Below are 23,430 nucleotides of genomic sequence, written 5' to 3'. Positions count from 1 at the left end.
AGACCCAGAGGGAACCTGATTACACCAGGCTTGTGTTACAGCAGAGCCGACCTGAACATGTTTGTGACTCGGGTTAAATCAGCTTTCCTGAAGTTCACATGCATGTCTCAGGTTTTTTGGCCCCTTCACCCTCTCCTCTCTCCCCCTCCCGCCACTCCTCGCCACAGTCAAGACCACCAGTCTTCTCTCCTTGCTCTGCTATAGCACCTCTGAATGCTTTGAAGAGGGTGATAGTTGAAAATTGGAAGAGCCTACTTAATCTTGATGAGGGTAAAAGAAAAACTCCTGGTGGAGGAAGGGGGTGAGGGGGAGACAACTTCTTTTTGCAAAGCCAGTTCCCCTCCCCATTATAAGCAAATAATGGCAGTTTAATTCAAAACAATTATCGAGCAGTTCCTAGACACAGGCCCCAGAAACCAAACAATGGTGAGCAAAAACCCTCAAGATGTGAGGAAAGCAGAATGAAGGAAGCTATTGAGCCTTTCAACCCTGCTAGGCTAGCCTAAGCAAAGTGGGGGGAGGGGCATCCAAACCAGAATCAAGTGGTTTACGTAAAATTAATCTGGCAGGAAGGGAAAGAAACCAAACCTTCCTTTCTTACTAGTATTCATCAAGTTTTAAAATTCCTCAACCAGGAGTGAATAGCAAAGTCATATACACAGAAGTTTATCCTGAAACTTCTGAATCAGACACCCTGGGGCAGAGAACTAGTCATGTGAACTCTAAGGTTGTTTTTGAGGTTGGTTTTGGTTTTGACCTGTGTTCTGGATAAAAAGGTCTGTAACACAGTAGTTCTCAAAACTAGCTGACTAATCATAAGAATCACTCGGAACTTAAAAAATACGGCTTCCTGGTCTCTACCTCAGAATGAGTTCGTCCGAATCTTTGGAGATGGGACCCCAGAAAATGTGGTGTTGCAAGCCCCACATGTGATTCTGATTAGCAGCCAAGTTTTGGAACGATTGCCTTATACATCCCGAACAAGTCTCAGCATTGGCCCCAGAGCCAGACTGAATAGTCCACAGACTATAAAGCCCAGACCCTGTGCTTTAACAAGCATCGGAGGCTATTAGGGTATGAGTATGGGGAGCTGGGAACGGGTGAACTCTATAGAGAGATGGAGCCCGCTCGGGATCTGAACATGGAACTATTTGAAGTCTTTGTCCTTCTTGCCCAAACATTTGTTTATGCATTCCAAAAAGATAAATGTGCCAGGCTATGTTTTAGACCTTACAGAGTTCATAATCTAGTGATGGAGATAAACACACGGGTAACTCTAACGCACTGTGCAAGTATAGAAGAGGTGTATGAGGTTTTTTTCTTTTTTTAAGTGACATGTGAACACAAAGGAGGCCGTAATTAACTTAGCCTAGAGGGGCTGATGAAGATTTTCCCATAGACAGGCTGACTTAAAAAGTAAGACAGGAATTCTGGTCAGAGAAAATAGTATGTAAAATAGTTGCACATTTCCGAAAGTGTCGTCCTCGAACCACCATTATCAGAACACTCAGGCATGTATTATTGACAAACCCGGAACTACACAAACCGAATTTCTTGCACTGGGGCACCGCGATATGCGTTTCTATTGAGCTTCCTGGGTGATTCTCAAAACACTAGCTTGTGAAAACGCTTGGCAGAGACAGTGGAAGAAGTCAGTTTTATTTGGGGAAATACAAACAATGGGATGTTAGAGAGGGGACTTCCGGACTTCATCTTCTGGCCAAGATGGAGTAACAAGGGCCAGATTTATCTTCCTACCTGAGGCAACCAAAAAACAGACCAAAAAATATGTATATGCAATAGCAGTTTTCAAGGCACTGGGTATCAAGGAATGAAAGCCAGTGATTTTAAAGGTGCAGAGAAAGGAGGTGAACCGTAGGCTTGTGTTGAGCGCAGTTCCAAGCAAGAGCTGCAGGCCATGCATGTGAAAGGAAGCCAGACAGAGCCTGGAGAACACTGTGTGGAGGAAATGGGGAGCTGAGAATGCAGGTGGCCAGCGGCAGGGAAGAGGCCCCGAGGGGAAGGAATGGGATGAAGCCACACCACAGGATAACAAAAGAGTGAACATCTCTGTGCCAACAAATTCAACAACTTGATTAAATGGACAAATTCCTTGAAAGACACAATTACCAAAACTTACTCAAAAGAAACAGATTATCTGAATGATGATAATGGATTATAGTGGTAATGGATTATAGGTGAAAATATCAAGTTAACCGCCAAAAAATAAACAAAATATTAGCAAATAACAACAAGCCCAAATGATTTCTACCAAATGACTTCTACCTAACATTTAAGGAGAAAGAATACCAACTGTCTTCAAACTATTCTAGAGAACTGAAAAGGAAGGAATATCTCCCAGTTCATTCTGTGAGGCCTACATGACCATGATACCACACAATGCGAAAACTATGATCCGTGAAAAAAATTGTTCCATTGGACTTTATTAAAATTAAAAATTTCTCCTTGATGAAGAAATCGTTAAGAAAATGAAAAGACAAATCGCAGGCTAGGAAAAACAGGTATCTGATAAAGAAAGGTCCCATATCCAAAATATGCAAAGAACTCTCAACATTCAACAATAAGAAAAAAAAAAGTGGGCAAAAGATCTAATAGATGCTGTACCAAAAAAATGGCAAATAAGTATATGAAAAGATGTTCAATATCATTTGCCACTTGAGAATTGCGTATTAAACCAATGGTGTGATACTGGGAAACACCTGTTAGAATGACTAAAACCAAATCCAAAGACACCAAATGCTGACAGAGATGCAGAACAACAGGGGCTCCCATTCACTGCTGGTGGGAACACAAAATGGTGCAGCCACTTCAAAAGATGGCTTGTCAGCTTCCTACAAAGCTAGGCATGCTTTTACCATACAATACAGCAATTGCTCTACCTAAGGTATTTATATAAGTATTTTGAAAACATATGTCCACACAAAACCTGACATGTTTATTGCATCTTTATTCATAATTCCTCCAAACTAGAAGCAACTAAGATGTCTTTCAATGTGGGAATGAATAAACAAACTTAGATACATGCACACAATGGAATTTTATTTACTGATTTTTTTAATTTACTGATTATTTAATGAGTTATCAAGCCACAAAAAGACCTGGAGGAACCTTAAATGTGTACTGCTAAGTGAAAGAAACCAGTGTGAAAAGCCTACCTACTCTATAACTCCCACTATATGATATTCTAAGACAAAATTCTGCAGACAGCAAGAAGATCAATGATCTCTAAGGAGAAAGGGTTCACTAGGTAAAGTGCAGGGTTTTTATAGGGTAGTGAAATGATTTTGTATGATGCCATAATGATGTATGGGGAGATACATGATATTATACATTTGTGAAAACTCATAGATATTTACAGCACAAAGAGTAAAACTTAATGTATTTGAATTTTAAAAAAATAGTCATTTGAGGGGCACGTGGGTGGCTCACTTGGTTAAGCACCTGACTTCAGCCCAGGTCGTGATCTCATAATTCATGAGTTCAAAGGAGTGTGTGTCTAAAGCTAAAAGCAAAAGAAACTGCACATAAGCACTGCACTCTAGTTGATGAAGACATTTCTAGTAGAGGTACAGATTAATAATTCTGGTATTGCTGTATGTGTACACTGGAAGTGAACCATTGAGTAAATAGGCAGTGGGGTTCAGTTTTCTTACTGTGGAGTGGGAATTTACAAATAATCAAGGGAGCAGCCTAGAATGGTCCAGGTGGTAATGGATTATAGTTGGAAATATCCATATAAATTATGTTTAACTTCATGTAGATCAGAGCGCTACATATATAAATGTATGTACACATATTTTTTTTCAGCTGAGAAGGCCTGGAAGCAGTAATGGTAAACTCTAGTAATATCAACTACACTTAATGCCCAAATTGATCTTAGTTTCTAATACCATTTCTTAATAAAAGGACCCATGGTTCCTTGGAGAAACGGATCTTACAGTGCCACAAAGCAAAGAAGTAGGAAAACACACACACACACACACACACACACACACACACACACATTGATAGAAGTATGTAAAAGATATATGGTAGCCAACTGAAAGATTTCTGAATAGCCAAAGCTGGAACAATTTGAACAACAAAAATAATATTGGATTTTAATTGAAAGTATAAAGTAAATACCCTTCAGTCCATACTGATGTAAATAGATGTTTCAATAAATAAATAGGGAAGAAGAAACAAGTCCCCATGAAGAATTCCAAATAGGGGCATCTGGGTAGTTCAATCCAGTAGGTTCAACATCTGGCTCTTGGTTTGGCTCAGGTCATGGGATCAAGCCCTGTGTCAGGTTCTGAGCTCAGCATGGAGCCTGCTTGGGATTCTCTCTCTCTCTCTCTCTCTCTCTCTCTCTCTCCTTTCTCCCCCTCCCGCCCCGCCTCCTGTCTCTCCTGATCCTGCTCTCTATCTCTAAATAAATAAATAAAACCTTTTTAAAAAAGAAGAATTCCAAATAATTTATGTCAGTGTTCTGCCCTCAAGGTCAGGGGGCATAACTCCCTGTACCTTAAGTCTGGCTTATGCATAGTGTCTTCTTTGCAAAGAGTACAGCATGGAAAGGGAGGAAAGACTAGTAATTTTACAGCAGTGAAACCTGATAGACTCTACCTTGACCAGGTAATCAGGGTTAGCATCAAGAGTAACAAATCAGTTTCTTGATTTCTCTTTCTGTTGCTTCATTATTGGTGTATAAAAATGCAACTGATTTCTGTACATTGATTTGGTACCCTACAACTTCGCTGAATTCATGGATCAGTTCTAGTAGGCCTCTGGTGGAGTCTGTTGGGTTTTCTATGTAGAGTATCATGTCATCTGCGAAAAGTGAGAGTTTGACTTCTTCTTTGCCAATTCTGATGCCTTTTATTTCCTTTTGTTGTCTGATTGCTGATGCTAGGACTTTCAGCACTATGTTAAACTATGTTAAACAACTAGGTGAGAGTGGACATCCTAGTCGTGTTCCTGATCTCAAGAGGAAAGCTCTCAGTTTTTCCCCGTTGAGGATGATGTTAGCTGAGGGCTTCTCATAGATGGCTTTTATGATGTTTAGGTAAGCTCCTTCTATCCCGATTTTCTTGAGGGTCTTTCTTAAGAAGGATGCTGTATCTTGTCAAATGCTTTTTCTGCATCTGTTGACAGGATCATATGGTTTTTATCTTTTCTTTTGTTAATGTGATGTATCACATTGATTGATTTGTGAATATTGAACCAGCCCTGTAACCCAGGAATGAATCCCACTTGATCATGGTGGATAATTCTTTTTATCCAATGCTGTTGGATTCGATTTGCAAGTATCTTGTTGAGGATTTTTGCATCCATATTCATCAAGGATATTGGCCTGTAGTACTCTTTTATTGCTGGGTCTCTGTCTGGCTTGGGAATCAAAGTGATGCTGGCTTCATAGCATGAGTCCAAAAGTTTTCCTTCCACTTCTATTTTTTGGAAAGGCTTGAGAAGAATGGGCATTAATTCTTTTTTAAATGTCTGGTAGAATTCTCCAGGGAAGCCATCTGGCCTAGGGCTCTTATTTGTTGGGAGATTTTTGATAAATCAAGAAGCTGATCCCATTCACAATTGCACAAAAAGCCATAAAATACCTAGGAATAAGTCTAACCAAAAATATAGGAAGTCTGTATGATGAAAACTATAGAAAACTTATGAAGGAAATTGAAGAAGACACAAAGAAATGGAAAAACATTCCATGCTCATGGAACAGAAGAATAAATATTGTTAAAATGTCATCACTACCCAAAGAAATCTACACATTAATGCAATCCCAATCAAAATTGCACCAGCATTCTTCTCAAAACTAGAACAAACTATCCTAAAATTTGTATGGAACCACAGAAGACCATGAATAGCCAAAGTAATATTGATGAAGAAAACCAAAATGGGAGGCATCACCATCCCAGACATAAGCCTCTACTACAAAGCTGTCGTCATCAAGATAGTATGGAATCTATCACACAGACCAATGGAACAGAATTGAGAACTCAGAATTGGACCCACAAATATATGGCCAACTAATCTTTGACAAAGCGGGAAAGAGTATCCAATGGAAAAAAGAAGCCTCTTTAACAGATGGTGCTGGGAGAACTGGACAACAACATGCCGAAAAATGAAACTAGATCACTTTTTCACACCATACACAAAAATAAACTCAAAATGGATAAAGGACTTGAATGTGAGACAGGAAACCATCAAGACCCTAGAAGAGAAAGCAGGAAACAACCTCCTTGACCTCAACCGCAGCAATTTCTTACTTGACATATCCCCAAAGGCAAGGGAATCAAGAGCAAAAATGAACTATTAGGACCTCATCAAGATAAAAAGCTTCTGCATGGCAAAGGAAACAATCAGTAAAACTAATAGGCAACTGACAGAATGGGAAAAGATAGTTGCAAATGACATATCAGATAAAGGGCTAGTATCCAAAATCTATAAGGAACTCATCAAACTCCACACCCAAAAAACAAATAATCCAGTGAAGAAATGGGCAGAAGACATGAACATACACTTCTCCAAAGAGGACATCCAGAAGGCCAACAGACACATGAAACGATGTTTATCCCTCATCATCAGGGAACTACAAATCAAAACCACACTGAGATACCACCTCACACCAGTCAGAGTGGCTAAAATGAACAAATCAGGAGACTCTAGATGCTGGCAAGGATGTGGAGAAATGGGCACCCTCCTACACTGTTGGTGGCAATGTGGACTGGTGCAAACCCTCTGGAAAACAGTATGGAGGTTCCTCAAAAAAATTAGCAATAGAACTCCCCTATGACCCAGCAATAGCACTGCTAGGAATTTACCCAAGGGATCCAGGAGTGCTGATGCATAGGAGCACATGGACCCCTATGTTCATAGCAGCACTCTCAACAGCCAAAACATGGAAAGAGCCTAAGTGTCCATCAACGGACAAATGGATCAAGAAGATGTGGTTTATCTATACCATGGAATACTACATGGCGGTGAGAAAGAATGAAATCTGGCCATGTGTAGCAATGTGGATGGAACTAGAGGGTGTTATGCTGAGTGAAATAAGTCAGGCAGAGAAGGACAGATACCATATGTTTACACATATAGGTGGATTACGAGGGAGCTAATGGAGGACTATGTGGGAGAAGAAGGGGAAAAATAATTGGGGAGAGGGAGGGAGGCAAACCATGAGAGACTCTTGAATGCTGAGAACAAACTGAGGGCTGATGAGGGTTGGGGAGAGGGGAAAATACATTAAACAAACAAAATCTAAGATAATATGAAGTATGGACTTTAGTTAATAATACTCTGTCCACACTGGTTCATTAACTGTAACAGGTATAATCTACTAGTATAAGATGTTAACATAGGGGAAGCTGGGTGTGGGATATATGGAAACACTCTGTACCATCTTTTCAATTTTTCTGTTACTCTAAAATGGTTCTAAACCCAATTTCTGCTTTATGAAGACAAAAATGTAAAGTACTCAGAGATAAACTGAACAAAGATATAGAAGCACCATTACTGGAACTACAAAATACTACAGAGATAAATTAAAGAGGACCTAAGTAAATAAAGAGATACACTGTATTCATGGCTCAGAAAACCCATGATTGTTAAGATGTCACTTCTCCAAATTGATCTATACCTTCAGCACGATCTTTGTCAAAATCTTAGCAGGCTTTTTGATAGAAACTGACAAACTGATTCTAAAATTCATATGGAAATACAAAATACTTAGAGCAGCCAAAACAATTTTGGAAAAGAACAAAGTTGGAGGACTAACACTGCTCAATTTCAAGGCTTGGTTTCAAGAAATCAAGAGAGACAAATGGATCAATGAAACAATAGTGAGCTCATAAAGAGATCCACACATACATGGACAACTGATTTTTGAGAAGGTACAAAGGCAGTTCAGTGGAGAAAGAATAATCTTTTCAACAAATGGTGCTGGAACTTTAATCCATATACCATATACACATATACAAAAATCTACTTAAAATAGACCATAAACCTAAATGTAAAATCTAAAACTATAAAAGCCTTAGAAGCAGGGTGCCTGGGTGGCTCAGTCGGTTGAGCACTCGACTTCGGCTCAGGTCATGATCTCACAGTTCATGAGTTCTAGCCCCGCGTGGGGTTCTGTGCTGATAGCATAGAGCCTGGAGCCTGCCTCGAATTCTGTCTCCCCCTCTCTCTCTGCCCCTCCCCAACTTGTGCTCTGTCTCTCTCTGTCTCTCAAAAATGAATAAACATTAAAAAAAAATTTAAGTCTTAGAAGAAACATCTTTGTGACCTTGGGTTAGGAGGTATTTTCTTAGATATGATCGTAAAAGCATAAGCAACAAAAGAAAAAAAAATAAATTGGACTTCATCAAAATTATAAACCTGTTGAACAAGGAAATGGAAAGACAACCGCAGAGTGGTAGAAAATAATTGCAAATCATATATCTGATAAGCCATTTGTATCTAGAATGTATAAAGAAATCTTAAAACTCTAAAAAAATAAGCCGAGGGCACCTGGGTGGCTCAGTAGGTTAAGCATCTGACTTCGGCTCAGGTCATGATCTTGCCCACTTTGGATCCTCTCCTCTGTCTTCCTCTCTCTGCCTCTCCCCCACTTGTTTGTGCTCTCTCTCAAACATAAAATAAAGACCTTAAAAAAATAATAAACCAATTTAAAAATAGACAAAGGATCTGAGTAGACATTTTCTAGTCAAGATACACAAAAAGCCAATAAGCACAAGAAAAGACAAACTTAATAGTAGCCACAAATCAAAAACCAGTGATGGATATGCAAAGAATAAAGAGAAAGGAATTCAAGTATATCACTAAAGAATGCCAGCAAACTATAAGAGAAGAGAGCAAGAGAAGAAAGAATCAGAGAACTATAAGAACAACCATAAAACCACAAAACAAATAACAAAATGACAATAAGTACATACATATCAATAATTACTTTGAATGTAAGTGCACTAAACGCTCTAATCAAAAAACATAGGGTGACAGAATGAATTAAAAAGCAAGACCCATCTATATGCTGCCTCCAAGAGACTCATTTCAGACCTAAAGACACCTGCAGATTCAAAGCAGGGGATGAAGAATCATTTATCATATAAATGGAATTTGAAAAGAGAGCCAGGGTAGCAATACTTATATTAGACAATATAGACTTTAAAACAAAGACTGTAACAAGAGACAAAGAAGGACACTATATAGTCATAAAGGGGACAATCCAACACGAGGCTATAACAATTGTAAATATTTATGCACCAAACATGAAAGTACCAAAATACATGGAACAGTTAATAACAAACATAAACAAACTAATCAGTAATAATATAATAATAGTAGGAGACTCTAACACCCCCCTTACATCAATGGATAGATCATACAAACAGAAAATCCACAAGGAAACAAAGGCTTTAAATAGCACACTGGACCAGATGGATTTAACAGATATATTAAGAACATTCCACCCTAAAGCAGCAGAATACACATTCTTTTCAAGTGCCCACAGGACATTTTCCAGAATAGATCACATATTAGGCCACAAAACAAGTCTCGACAAATTCAAAAAGATCAGACCTACCATAAGTCTTTATTGACCATAATGCTATGAAACTAGATCAACCACAAGAAAAAAATCTGGGCAGTGCACAAATACATGGAATTTCAATATCTTTAATTATTATGGAAATGCTAATTAAACCCACAGTGAGTTATCACTATAATCTAGTAGAATAACTAGATTGACAGTACCAAGTATTGGCTAGGATCAGGAGAAGCCTGAGCTCTCATAGTCTTCTGGTAGTAAGGTAAAATGGAACAGCCTCTTAGGAAAAGATTTGGACTGTTTCTTAAAAAGTTGAACATACATATATCATATGACTCAACCATTCCACTTCTTGATATTTACCCAAGAGAAATAAAAGCATATGTCCATAAAAAGACATTTATACAAGTGTTTATTGCAGCTTTATTTATAATAACCAAAAACTGGAAATGATTCAAATAAACATCAATAGGTAAATGGATAAACAAAATGGATTAACAAAATAGGAACACTGTTTTGAAAAAAGAGTAAATTACTAATAGATATACACAACATGAATAAGTCTTAATGTAATTATACTTTATGAAAGAAGCCAGACAAAAAAAGGAATACATAAAATTTGATTCCATTTATATAAAATTTTAGAAATTGCAAGCTAATATAGAGCAACAAAAAGTAGAGCAGCATTTCCCTGGGGTCAAGAAGGAATTACAAAGAGATAGGGGACTTCTGAGGATGATGGATATATTCATTCTCTTGATTGTGGTAATGGTTTCATGGATTTTTGACATGTGTACATCTTCAATACCTGTACTTTTTGTATGTTAATATATATCAGTAAAGCTGTTTTTTTTTAAGTGTTACTTTCAAGGACAGATATATATAAATGATCAGACACTGAGGATGCTGTCTTTCTTCCACCTTTTTCTTCCTCAAACAGCTGGATGAGTATCATCAGGTAACCTCAGGAAAAGCTCTTGTTTCATATGCTCCTGTTTTCAAGTTCTTTGTTTCCATGGGGTAGTCAAAACCAAGAATCAGTGAACTATCTCATAGATAATAGTAATCTTAGCTTCATTTCTATAAATCATCACATACTGGCTAATTTCTGCCCCTCCTTGTGGATTGTCGATAAGGTGGGTGTTACTCGATATGGCCATTTGACAAATGAAGGCAAATGGAGAGGAAACGAGGAAGTTCAAGAAGTTTGCCCAGGGCTATCCAGCAATTTAGCTGAAAATGGAAGTAGTAATTCCTGGCCACATCCAGTGCACTTTGCAGGACGCTGGCTGCTGTGAGTCAGTCCATCTTCTCACTCAGAAGGTCAGTTTTGAATGATAATAAATAAAATAGAATTCAGAGAAAGAAGGCTGAACCAAAGCGTCTCAGCCTTCTCACTGCTTCTCCTACAGGGGAGCCTTCTAACTCAACCTTAGATGTCACTTCACATGCCTAGTGTGATCATTATTGCATGCTTACTAATAAACCTACATGGTGGCTACAACTGTGATCATCTCCTTTTAACAGATGAAGTAACTGAGGCACAGAGTTTTAGTAGCTTGAGTGATGTCACAGAACTAGGATTAGAACTCACACAGTATGACTGTGTCATTCCATGCCCCTAATAGTGCATTTTATGTAACATATGTAAATTAAGACATCCTCAGATTGTTTTAAATAGATTGAGAAGTCATAGATTAGGCTGGGAAGCACAGAAATCTGCCTGATTGTACAGTCTAGGGCCCACTCCCATGCAAGCCCCATTTATTGCTTAGATTTACCTCTTTCTTTAGTTCTGTGCTATTTCCCATCTACTTATACCTGAATCAGTACCATATTGTTCTAAATACTGTCTTGTCTTTTTGCAATTAGCTGCAATTGCCAGCGAGACAAACACCATTCTTTTTCTTTTACAACTATCTCTGAATATTCTTTCTTACTTACTTACTCTTACAATCCTGTTGAATACCATACTCATGGATTTTATTGAGCTTATGGAATAATTTAGTGAGAGTAAATATCTTTAGTCTTCCTCTCTGGGAAACAGATATGCCTTCCCATTTATTTAAGTCTTATTTTTATCTTCTTCCAGTAGAGTTTCAAGATTTTTCTTCATATTGGTCTCTATTATTTTATTCACTCGTCCATTTTTTAAAACAGTAGGCTTAATGCCCAGCACAGAGCCCATTGTGGGACTTGAACTCACAACCCTGAGATCAAGACCTGAGCTGAAATCAAGAGTCGGACATCAACTGACTGAGATACCCAGGCACCACTTCAGTTTTCTTTTTAAACCCTTTGAGCTTAAACACTTTGATGACTTGTTTCAAAAGTTAATATTCCCTTTAGTTTATTTGAATGTGCCTAGCATTTGCAGACAATTTTTTAAAATTTCCTGTGGCATATCTTTCTTCATGCTGGAGTTTGGTATCATTACACTATCATTTCTCTCTCTTTCTTCCTTTTTGTCTTATGGTATTTTTACTATTAAAATCCTGGCTTATTTCTTTTCGTTTGATGGCTATGGATCCACAAAGACTTTCTTTGCTCTGGATACTGTGTGCAGGAATTCTCAGCGACTTCCTATGTCTCCTCATGTGGGCCCCGTTTGTAGATTCTCCTTGAAGTCTATATGTTAAGAGCTTCTGTTCTAGACTCTGAATTTCTGTCATGGAAGGGAGATAGTGAGCTGGCCAGAGACTGAATTAGCTATGATTAGCTGGATAGCCCTGGGCAAACTTCTTCTTCTCCTTCTTCTTCTTCTCCTTCTTTCTCCTTCTTCTTCTTCAATAATGTCTTAAATCTCCCTACTTGGATTTATTCCCCTAGTTAGTTTACTGTCTTCCTTTCCAGCATGGTCACAGATCTTTAGATTTTTCCTCCCAATTCAGGGGACAGCAGACATCTAATCTTTAGAAAGAAACAGCATTCTAATGTCTTCACCAGCCTCACTCTCCCCACCGCACCAGTCTCAAGAGCTGCTATGATTCCTCTCTCATCCCTGGAGCCTGAAGTATAAAGGATAGATATTTAAATAGGCAAAACTTCAAGACTTTGATACTGACGATCTTAATCCACAGTAGAAATCATTCTTTTGATGGCTGAGTAATATTCCATCGTGTGTGTGTGTGTGCGTGCGTGTGTGAGTGTTTGTGTGTGTGTGTGTGTGTAGTCTTTATCCATCCATCAGACAATGGACACTTGGGGTCTCATCATAGTTTGGCTATTGGTGATAATACTGCTATAAACATCGGGTGCATGTACCTTTTGAATATGTATTGTTGTATCCGTTGGGTAAATACCTAGTAGTGCAACTGCTGAATCATAAAGTAGTTCTATTTTTAGTTTTTTTGAGGAACCTCCATACTGTTCTCCAGAGTGGCTGCACCAGTTTGCATTCCCACCCACAGTGCAAGAGGGTTTCCCTTTCTCTGCACCCTCACCAACACCTGTTGTTTCTTGTGTTGTTAATTTTAGCCATTCTGACAGGTGTGAGGTGATGTCTCATCGTGGTTTTGATTGATTTGTATTTTCCTAATGTAGAGTGACATTGAGCATCTTTTCATGTATCTGTTAGCCATCTGGATATCTTCTTTGGCAAAGTGTCTCTTCATGTCTTCTGCCTATTTTGTAACTGGGTTATTTGTTTTTTGGGTGTTGAGTATGATAAGTTCTTTATAGATTTTGGATACTAACCCTTTATTAGATATGTCATTTGCAAATATCTCCTCCAAAAAAGAATGTTTTAAATCAAGGGCAAACTTTCAAAAAATGGACTTCTAGGTATATATTTGTGTGCCCTTTTCACCCATGAAAACTTACCACTATAAAGATTCAGGCAGAGATAACACAAAAACCTCACTAGGCAAAACCTCAGGACAACCTGGAAAATGACAGAGCAGCACCTGAGAAGTGTTTTGTCCACACAGTTCAGCCACAGGAAACCCATTTTGAATATCCCTCACCCACTCAGAGGAACTGATCTGGTCTCTATTTCCAATCATGTTTTTAGGGATTTCAGAAAGGATCTTCCAGAAAGTACTTTTTCATCTGTCCATAACTTCCAAACCTGCATATTCCCACCAGAACGTTAGCTCCTAAAATTATCCAAGTGAAAAAGAAATTGAATTGAGAGAAAACAGACACACCTCCAAACAAGAGCTTTTTCTGATTTAAGAAACATAGTGTGCATATGCTTTAGAAACCTTGAATATATAGGAAAGTAGAAAAAAAGTATTATTGATTATCTTATAACCACAATTAATATAGTTACATGTTTCTTTTGATTTCCTCCACCCCCCCCAGGTATACTCAAACATACACACAATTATGATAAATTTATTTTCAGTTTTGCTTTCTACTTTTACAAGCATTTTAAACATCATCATATATGTTGGCTTCATGTATTCCTTCAGAGAAGAAAGAGGATCCTGAATTTTTAAAGATCCAATATCCCTAATAGAGAAATTCACAAAGAAAGTAAACAGACAATTCAAAAAGTAAGGAAAGGAACTGTGGAATACTTACTGGTTAAAACATGCTTATAATAAAAAATGTAATTTAAAAAATAAGGGTTCATTTTTACCTACAAATTTTTGTAGGAGGGATATCTAAATTATTGTATCCAATGCTGGCAGGTAATTCAGCAAAAAAAAAGAGCCTCTTTTTTTTAACGTTTTATTTATTTCTGAGAGAGAGACAGCTGAGCAGGGTAGGGTCAAAGAGAGAGAGAGACACAGAATCCGAAGCAGGCTCCAGGCTCTGAGCTGGCTGTCAGCACAGAGCCCGACGTGGGGCTCGAACCCACAAACCGTGAGATCATGCCCTGAGCTGAAGTCGGACGCTTAACCGACTGAGCCACCCAGGCGCCCCCGCAAAAAAAAACCTTTAAAGCCATAGAAAGTTTAATACCTTTTAAAGACCTAGAATTCCAACTTCCAGATATCTATCTTAAGTAGAGAAATCACCATACACACAATATGCCCTGCAGCTTAATTTAAAATCATGGGGGAGGGGGGGAACATTAGAGACAAACTATCCAAAAATAGGGGGCACTGAACTAAATTATGTTATGCCTAGGCTTTATAACATTACACAGACATTAGAGACAGTTATAAAATTTATGTAATTATTTGAAAAAAGATATAATACAGTGTAAAGCAAAAGCACATAATTATATAAAAACATAACATCTGAAGAAATAAACTGCTATGAGATATGTTTGGATGATAGTATTGGAGATGTTTTCCCTTTTTCTGTAACACTTCTTTCTTAGAACCATTTTGATAATTTAATCTTTAAATTGCGGTGTGCTTACCCAATCTTTAAATAGTCGTTACCATTTTGACATGATGAGCAGGGAAAAGAAAAGGAGATAGTTATTACTGAAAGATCTAAGCAGTTGCATACACTACAAATGATGGAATTCTCTCATTCCACTTGCCTTACAAACTTCAAAAATTTGTGGCCTAAACTGTGAGCCATTCTTTTCTCATTTTCTATGTTAATTATCATAAATGCCTCTTTTATCCTTGAATGTAATGAAAGTTCACGGAATGCTTGATGAATTGACCCCAGCTGTGGATTGAGGTGAGGGCAGGGAGTCATCTTCATTCATGTGACAATATAGCTTTCTAGAGCAACTTTCAAAATAAAACCAGCAGCTAAAGTGACACATGAACTGGCCATGAAAGCGACCACTACTGATCAGACACTTCCACAATTTCTCACCCCCACCCCCACCGTGTGTCTCTCTAGGTCATGTTTAATCAAGATCCTGGCATGTGGGTAATCAATAGATAATTTATTGGGTAAATGCATTAATTAATGAAAAGCAGTGTCTAGACTGATTCCTTTAACACATGGCAGGTAGGGGCACCTGCCTGGCTCAGTTGGTGGAGCGTGTAAGTTCAAGTCCCACATTTGGTGGAGAGATTACTTAAAAAATAAAGTCTTCAAAAATAAAAAATAAAACATGACAGGTAATTTCTAGTTCTTGCTAATATGCACTGAGTGTCAATTCCATGGTTGGCAATTGTCTTTGAAGGGCTGGCTACATTTGAAAAGCAAATACCACCAAGTGTAGCTGAGATTCCAGTCTCTAGAAAATGGGGCAGACCTGATAGACCAAGTTGACTCCTAGCTTAAAACTCAAAGTCTCCTGTGATCCCATTCAAATTAATGATATGCCGTGTTCAGTTATTAATTATACAGCAGCTCCCGGAATGGTGAACGACACTGCGTAAGATGCATCCTTGGAGAGATTCAGGTCCTTCTGCCTTGCCCCTAGTACAGCACTGGAGCATATTGTTCTCTCCTGTAATGTCCCATCAAAGTCAATGTTGCAAATATTAAATATTCTACACCTTCTGATGGGACTTTTGCTCATAGTTAGGGAACATAAGGAACCTTAGTACAAAGTAATTTGCAAAGTAATAACAATGTTTCCTACCCAGGTGGTAGCTCAGAGGAGATTTAATTGGATAAAATTACCCCATGGTAAGAATAATACTTTGTAGTTAATGTCACAATTAACATGCAAGAATCTTGAAGAGATTTATGAATATTGATTAAACATCAGAACACCATTTTAAGGGAGATGGTATTAACATTACTTTACGGAGCCCAGAGAGGAATGTTTTCTTATTCCAGAGCACACAGCAAGCAGTGAAGAAAGAACCCCAGTCTGCAGTGGCTTGATATGAGAACTATTTTTCCACACTTTTGGAAGCTTTCCTCTTCTATAACATATTATAACTAAAATGGTCTTAAAAAGTTTTTTCTTCCTCAGTGTATCTTATTATTGCCCCCAAAGAATGCATTTCTGATTGTCAGAGTCAGAAAATATTTAAGTCATTTCTCTTGATCCCCTGAGATTTTAGCTGGGAAAGTTCTGTTTATAATTAGTTTGCCCTCCCCCTTTCAGCTGTAAACATTTGGCATCAGCAGAATCAAATATGAAATTCACAAATCACTGGGGCTGGGAGGGACATCAAAAATAGAGTCAAGTCCTCTTGATGTCCAGATGAGTAGGCTCAGGCCCAAGGGAATGGAAAGATGGAAAGGGGTCTCTAGCCAAATAATAAAGAGGCTCCAACATTGTTGAAATGTCTTTAGTTGCAGAGAATCCCCCACCCCATGACCCTTATGCCCTGACTGCACCCTTAGTTTGCCAGGCAGTTGAGCATCTTGAGTTGAATGGATGTAAGTGATTCTGTGGTCTGGCATAAAAGTGAAACTGATGGCAGAGGATCCAAGTTTTCAGCTCAGTGAGATTCAGCGGAAAAAAAAATTCAAACTCTCAAGTTCTAACTTGACTCTTAAAACAAGCCAATGGGCTGGGTGCTACCAAAATGAAATAATGTATGTAAAAACATCTATCCCAGTGCCTGGCAAAGAGAAAGCCCTCAATAAATGCTTCCTCTTGTGCTCCACCCAGCCCCCCACCCCGAACCCCCTTCTATGCCCGCTGGAGTCCAAGATGTAAAAGTGCTTGATCCACATATCTATGTGCCTTAAATAGTGCAGAGATTTTGTTTGAATTTGCAGAAGCTTCAAGTACTCTATCAGATGTTTCTTTAAAAGCTTATAAATTATTCTCTAAGCTTTCTTTAAAAACAAATAAACATTAAAATGAATATGTATGCATTAAAGTTCATAATCAATAAAGTGTGATCAGGAGTGGAGTGAGAGGAAGTGTACAGCCCGAATGAGTCAGACTAATAGCTGTCACACGAGCCTGTGTTTGGGAATCAAACCTGAGGCATCCTAGAGATGGAGACCCCCAATTCCGTAATTTTCCCTGGCAAAAGTCCTGCTTTGGGGGGATGAGCAAGACTCACTTTCTTCACACATCAAGTGAATCTCTACTTCTGTTTGTTCAACAAGCCCAGAGGGAATCAGAATATAGGAACTGAAATCAACATTTGTTGCTGTTGTTGTTGCTTTTGTTTGAAGTCTGCCTCTACAATTTGGATGACACAGCAATCCCACAAAAGTAGGTCCTGGTGACCCAGTGACCTTTCCGTTATTATACTATATTTAAAATATCTTTCCATCAATTACAGTATTTGAAATTCTGAATATTAATAAAAATATGATGACAGAGGGTGATGATGAAGAGTGGGTGATGTGGCTACTTCTGCTTAACTGCACTGGATAAATAGAAACTGTGACAAGGCTGATCATATCTGCTATTCTCTTTTGGAAGATACAAAATGTCTAATATTGAAATCTTGGTCCCTCCCTCCCCTTAACATGACAGATTATTCAACCCACGATCAAAAGATTTCACTATATTGTAGGAGAAAATATTTTGGAAGTGAAACTATGTCTTTAATATTTCTAAGGAAAAGAATTCATATCTGATAAAAGCAATACTTTTAGATGTGTCATATGCAAAAAGGGTACCATATAATTAGAAGTGAATTTAGACAGAAAGACAGAAAGATGAGATGTAAAAGCAGATAATTAGTGCACTGTTATAATTAGCAAATACTTCTCAATCCCATGGTAACTGTGCTCTGAAAAGGACTCCTGCCGGTTAAATAATATTTCCTGAAAGCAGTTTTCTTCTTTCTCTTTAAATGGAAAGTTTGAATTGTTATCTCCTTGAAAACCATGCTGTAATATGTCATAAACTGACTTATGTCTGTATAAAGTCTTTCAGGCAAAAGACACACCAACTACAAAACCCAACAAATATATTTGTAGAAGGAAAGAATTATAACAAATCTTTTTAGTGACTTGTGTTCTAGATATAATTTTGAGTATGATTTTTCAAAAACAGGTATTTGTACAACAAAAATACGCAAAAAAGATATTTGTGTCACAAAAAATAACTTTAAAATTGAGCAACTATTTCATATTGAACATGGTTAATCAGTTCAAAATGTCTGGACATTGGAAATAGTGAAAATTTGGGGGATGTATTCCAGGAGTTTAAATATTTTTACTCTTCCAGCAGATGATAGGAAAGAAAGAGAACTAAAAAATTCAAGCAAAAAAAAAAAAATCTTTCTCACTTTTTCTGAAGCCTTCCCCCCAATATTTAGCATAACAAAATGATGCAGTTACAAAGGTATTTTTCCAGAGTGATGGCATAACTCAGTATATAGCCTTTGATCCTGAGCAGTTAGTTGTGTGACTTTCAACTTCCTCTGTGAAATGGATCTGATAATGCAATGTCACAAGTTTTGGGAGAGCAGAGTAAGATACTTGGCCTGGGGGTGGGGAATGCTTTGCAAACTATGAAATATTTTCTTAAGTTGGGAACAAAAATTAAATTCTCAATTTTATGCCTCAAATATCAAAGATTTGTTTTAGACATAACGTGAACTTTACCTGAATAGCACTGTTCCAAACGGAGCGGTGTAAAACCAGAAAGTTGGCCCAGTCTTACCAATGACAGGCAATGGGACCCAAAAGTTAGTCAAACACTTTCCGTCAACCTGAGATTGGCTAGGACAAGCAGTGACATATGGTGACATTAGTGAGAAGGGCAACCTGACAGCAGAACAGAGAGAAAGGACTGATTTATGAAGTTTGCAACAGACTTGCCTTTTTATCACTATCCAAAAAATGTCAGTGACAATGAGAAAAGCAGACAATGAGAAAAGCAAGTCTGAAACTGTTTTGGGCTTCATGTCTTCTTAAAAGTTTCCACAAGAACAGGGGTAGGACAGTGGGGCTCGCCTTGGTATCTGGGTTAACCAGAGTGGATAAAGTGTATAAATGACCTTGGGTAGCCTCCCTCAGCATAGCTATGACAATGACTCAAATTTTTCAAGAAAGTCTTCCTCAAGAGGGGGATCTGTTGTGTAACTGAATGGTCCCCTAAGCACAGGGATGGGAACAAATCTGATTATTGCTCACCTTTGTTCTGGCACATATACAGCTTGATAGAGTCTCTAAAACCACTAACTGCTCTCTGGGATCATTCCAATACAGCAGGTACATTAGAGACAGCGGAAGGAGAGGTAGCTCATCTTAGAAAGAACTGAGCATGTAGCCTTATGACTGTGCCTACTTAGAATTATTGGGGTGGAAAGATTTTGATAAACAAATCAAAAGAAAGCGATAGGCCAAGATAAAATGCTGATTAATACCAGCAATAGGAACAGACATTTTTAGAAAGTGTTTTTAATCAGCTCCCCAGTATGGGGTTAACCAACTGTGTCAGCAGAACTAAATTACAGACTCATAGGAAAGGAAAAAGCAAATAAAAGAAGAGAATTCTGAAACAAATTCAAACTATTCCCTCCTGGGGTAAAGAGCTAAAAGCACTGAGGAAGGCTCATTGGTTGAGGGTCTTGAACAAATAAGCCCAAGCATTTAATGAGTACAAGTATCCGAAAATACATAATATTTTTTGGTCTAAATTAGTTTAGGATTAAAAAGGGTGCTGGCCAGCTATCATCAAAATGCAGGAGTACAAAAGGAAAAAGAGTTAAATGCTCAAAGAAAAAAAGTGGTGACTGCCAGGGACAAAATCACAAGTCAGGGAACAAATTGGCCATGGCATTTAGTCCTTAGGTCAGTGGTGTGCCTGGTCCCACAGAGCCACAGATTACCAGTACACAGTATAGCTGGACACTTAACCACGGTTGAGTCTGACCTTCAAAACAGTGATTTCCAGAGCACCGGAGGCTCAACCATACTCTTCACGGTGATCGGATACTGATTAGGAACACGGCAAAGTGACAGTTATAAAAAGGGCCATAACTATCCATTTTCAATTTTGTGGTTTATAAGTTCTTCAGCATTCTGATTGTGCTAAGTAGTGCTTCTTTGTTTTCATTTTTCTTGATTTTTAAGATGATCAGGCGGTTATGTTGTTGCAATAAATTATTATTTTAACTTAATCCCATGTTTAGGAAAACACGAAGTGGAACAAAAGCTTCCAGTGAATGGCATTTGGTTTGCTGAGATAGGTAACCGTGATTAGGCATAAGGAAATAAAGCCTATGTATAAATTACCTCTTGCCCCGCAGACTCAGTGTGCAATGTTACAAGGAAAAGACAAATGTGAAATCAGGAAAGAAAGTACCTCCAAAGGGTGCCTGGCCAGTGAAGAAAGGATTAAATGTTTTACCCTCTAAACCACACTAAAGAATATCCAGACAAAATGTAACAGTAACAAAAATAATCCTATGCTTTGACATCTTTCTGTTCACTTTCGTTCTTTCAGGTGTATTTTTCAACAAAGACCTAAGATGTCATTTGCAAACTTAGTAATATCTGGAGGTTATAGTGCCTAAGGAGGAATTCTTCTGATACTTGAGTTCCCTGTGCGGGAGGGAGGAGAGAGGGGGAGTCTCCAAAGAAATTGAGTGTTAATAAATGGGGGGGGAGGTGCGGAGTCTGCAGTAGAAGCATTTATGTTTTCCTTGCCTGGAATACAAAGCACAAGAGTTTAAGATTTCAGTGTTTTAAAGAAATTATTGTCACTTTTATAGAATCAAGTATATTTTTCAAAAATTATTTATTATTATCATAAATTTGGGCCTCACAAATATCTGTATCTGTAGTGATAATATTTCAAAATGGTGCCTTTGAAAATGGAGGCTTCATATAGTTCATCAATATCAACAAGTTTGCAGTTACAGGTTTACAAGATACGTTTCCACTTTAAATACCAAAGCTGAATTGCAAGACATTAGCATTGATTTCTTCCTAAAATTAGTGTTCATTTTTCCTAATCATTAGTGTTCACTTTTTTCTCAACTGAATATCTCTTCTTTCTATAGTCATTGTGTGATATTTGTTCAGCGGACTTGGTCATGCTGATATATAAAGTAGAATCTGTTTAAAGTAGAATCTGTTTAGAACTTGGCACACTGAACAGATTTAAGATGTCCTTAGGTCATTGCTTCCTAAAGAGGAGTTAAAGATGACTTAGGAGCATAGATCACAACGCACTGTTTTAAATTTATTATATTTATTGTACTCTGCATTAGGAAAAAATATAAAAGAAATCCTATGATACAGTTTCATTTTAAAATACATATATGTGTGTTATTATGGAGACTGTTTTTTTTAAAGAACAAATAAAGAGTAATTCATAGGGCATTAAAGCAGGACAAAAAAAAATCCATGGTTGTATGTAAATGGCTGAAGTCAAGGCAAGGAAACACTGCTTTAGGATAATCTTCTCCTATCCAAATCCAAAATAACAACCTCTGTAAAATTTACTGTGAGATAGGTATTTGTGCAATGTCTTAACACTAAACATTTTTGTTTATTTTGAAGCCACACATTTTCTATGTATCTAATTTTATAATACAGGATCTCTAACTGCAAGCATAAAAAGTACAATTGGAAAACAAAATAATATTAGCCAGTTCATTTTGCAGGAGATAACTTCTTCAAATGTCATCAGCCGATTAGTGACAGAGTTCAGATTTGACTCTGAGTATCTTAAATCTCAGCTCTGTCACTCTCCTTCATTCCCACTTCCCAGAATTTTGACTGGGTAACGTTGTACATGCTAAGAGCTCTTTGTGATAAACCAGTTTCCTAAATCATTCTTCAGTTTCAGCCTGCGAGCACTAAATAGTCGCAAATAAAATAGCTTATAGTGCAGTATATCAAAAAGTTCTGGTTTCCTCAAAAGATTTTTAACTATGGGGCACCTGGCCAACTCAGTCGGTAGAGCAGGTAACTCTTGATCTGGGGGTTGTAAGTTTCAGCCCGGTGTTGGATGTAGACATTCCTTAAAAAATAAAGTCTTAAAAAAAAAGAAGGATTTTTAACTAAAAGGTATGTGACTCAACAAGTAACGAAGAAAATGCAATGGGCTTATCACAAAAGCTAGACTAGGATGTAACACATTATTAAGGTTTAAACCTCAAAGAACATTAGGCTGTTTTTTGTTAATATTCAATAAGTAAAAAAAAAAAAAAAAAAAAAAAGGACATAGTAAACTGCAGAGTTTTTCACAAAATAATAAAAAAAAAATGTAGATGACTGAAGATAAACCTACAAGCAAATTTTCTGTACCAAACACCCAAATCAATACAAAATTCAAAGTAGCAAAAATTTTGAATGAAAGAAAATCAGGGAATGAGGAGAAGGCAATAAACAACTGATTTGTTTTAGCAAAAAATTGAAGCTAAAAATAAAAACGTTTCAGAATTAGAAGTGTCTACTAAAAAACTTAGTTTGTCCAAAGAGGATATAGAATGTCTTTGCAAAGGGTCTAGGTTGTAGTGGGGTTCAGGGAAGCAGGGTAAAATGCTTTTTTGTAAACTTGAAACCTAAACATCTCAATGGGTTATTATGTCTGTTTAGACTCCACGAAACTCCTTCTCACATCCTTAAAAGGCAAGCTACTGAGGAGGGACAGTTTGAGGGGATTTTTTTTTTTAATTCTGGGGTAAATAAGGCCTGAACCTCTCCACTCCTTCCCTGGGTGACTTGGGGCCAGACTTCTGCTTAGGGTCACTCAGTCACAGGAAGTGGATGCAAAAGGCAGGACTTGTTTATGTGTTTGGGGGTTGGTTGGAGAAAAGCAAAGCCTATGAGACCCCAACACCATCACCACCAAATACAAGCTCTCCTGGCTTCTTTCTTCCTGCTGTGTGGAGGGGTCTTCCACAGGTCAGTAAGCTCCCTGCCTGCTGCTGTCCTACTGGGACCCAGTGATGAAATCAGTGTGTGAGCCAGGGAGGAGGGAGAAGCCATCACACAGCCCCCACACTCACACACCACCATCAACTGCACACAGGCTGCTTCTTCGAACAGGAGACACCTACGCACTGACCTTCAGTGATCTTAGGAAAGAAGAGTAAGAAAGCCTTCTTGCATAATTGTGAATTTTTAATGTTGGGAGATACAAATTTAAAGAGAGAACTTTAAGCCATGCAGAAAAG

The sequence above is a fragment of the Hyaena hyaena genome, unplaced genomic scaffold (genome assembly GCF_003009895.1).
Source record: "Hyaena hyaena isolate Hyena2069 unplaced genomic scaffold, ASM300989v1 scaffold_384, whole genome shotgun sequence".
NCBI lineage: Eukaryota > Metazoa > Chordata > Mammalia > Carnivora > Hyaenidae > Hyaena > Hyaena hyaena.
This window is presented reverse-complemented; position numbering follows the sequence as displayed.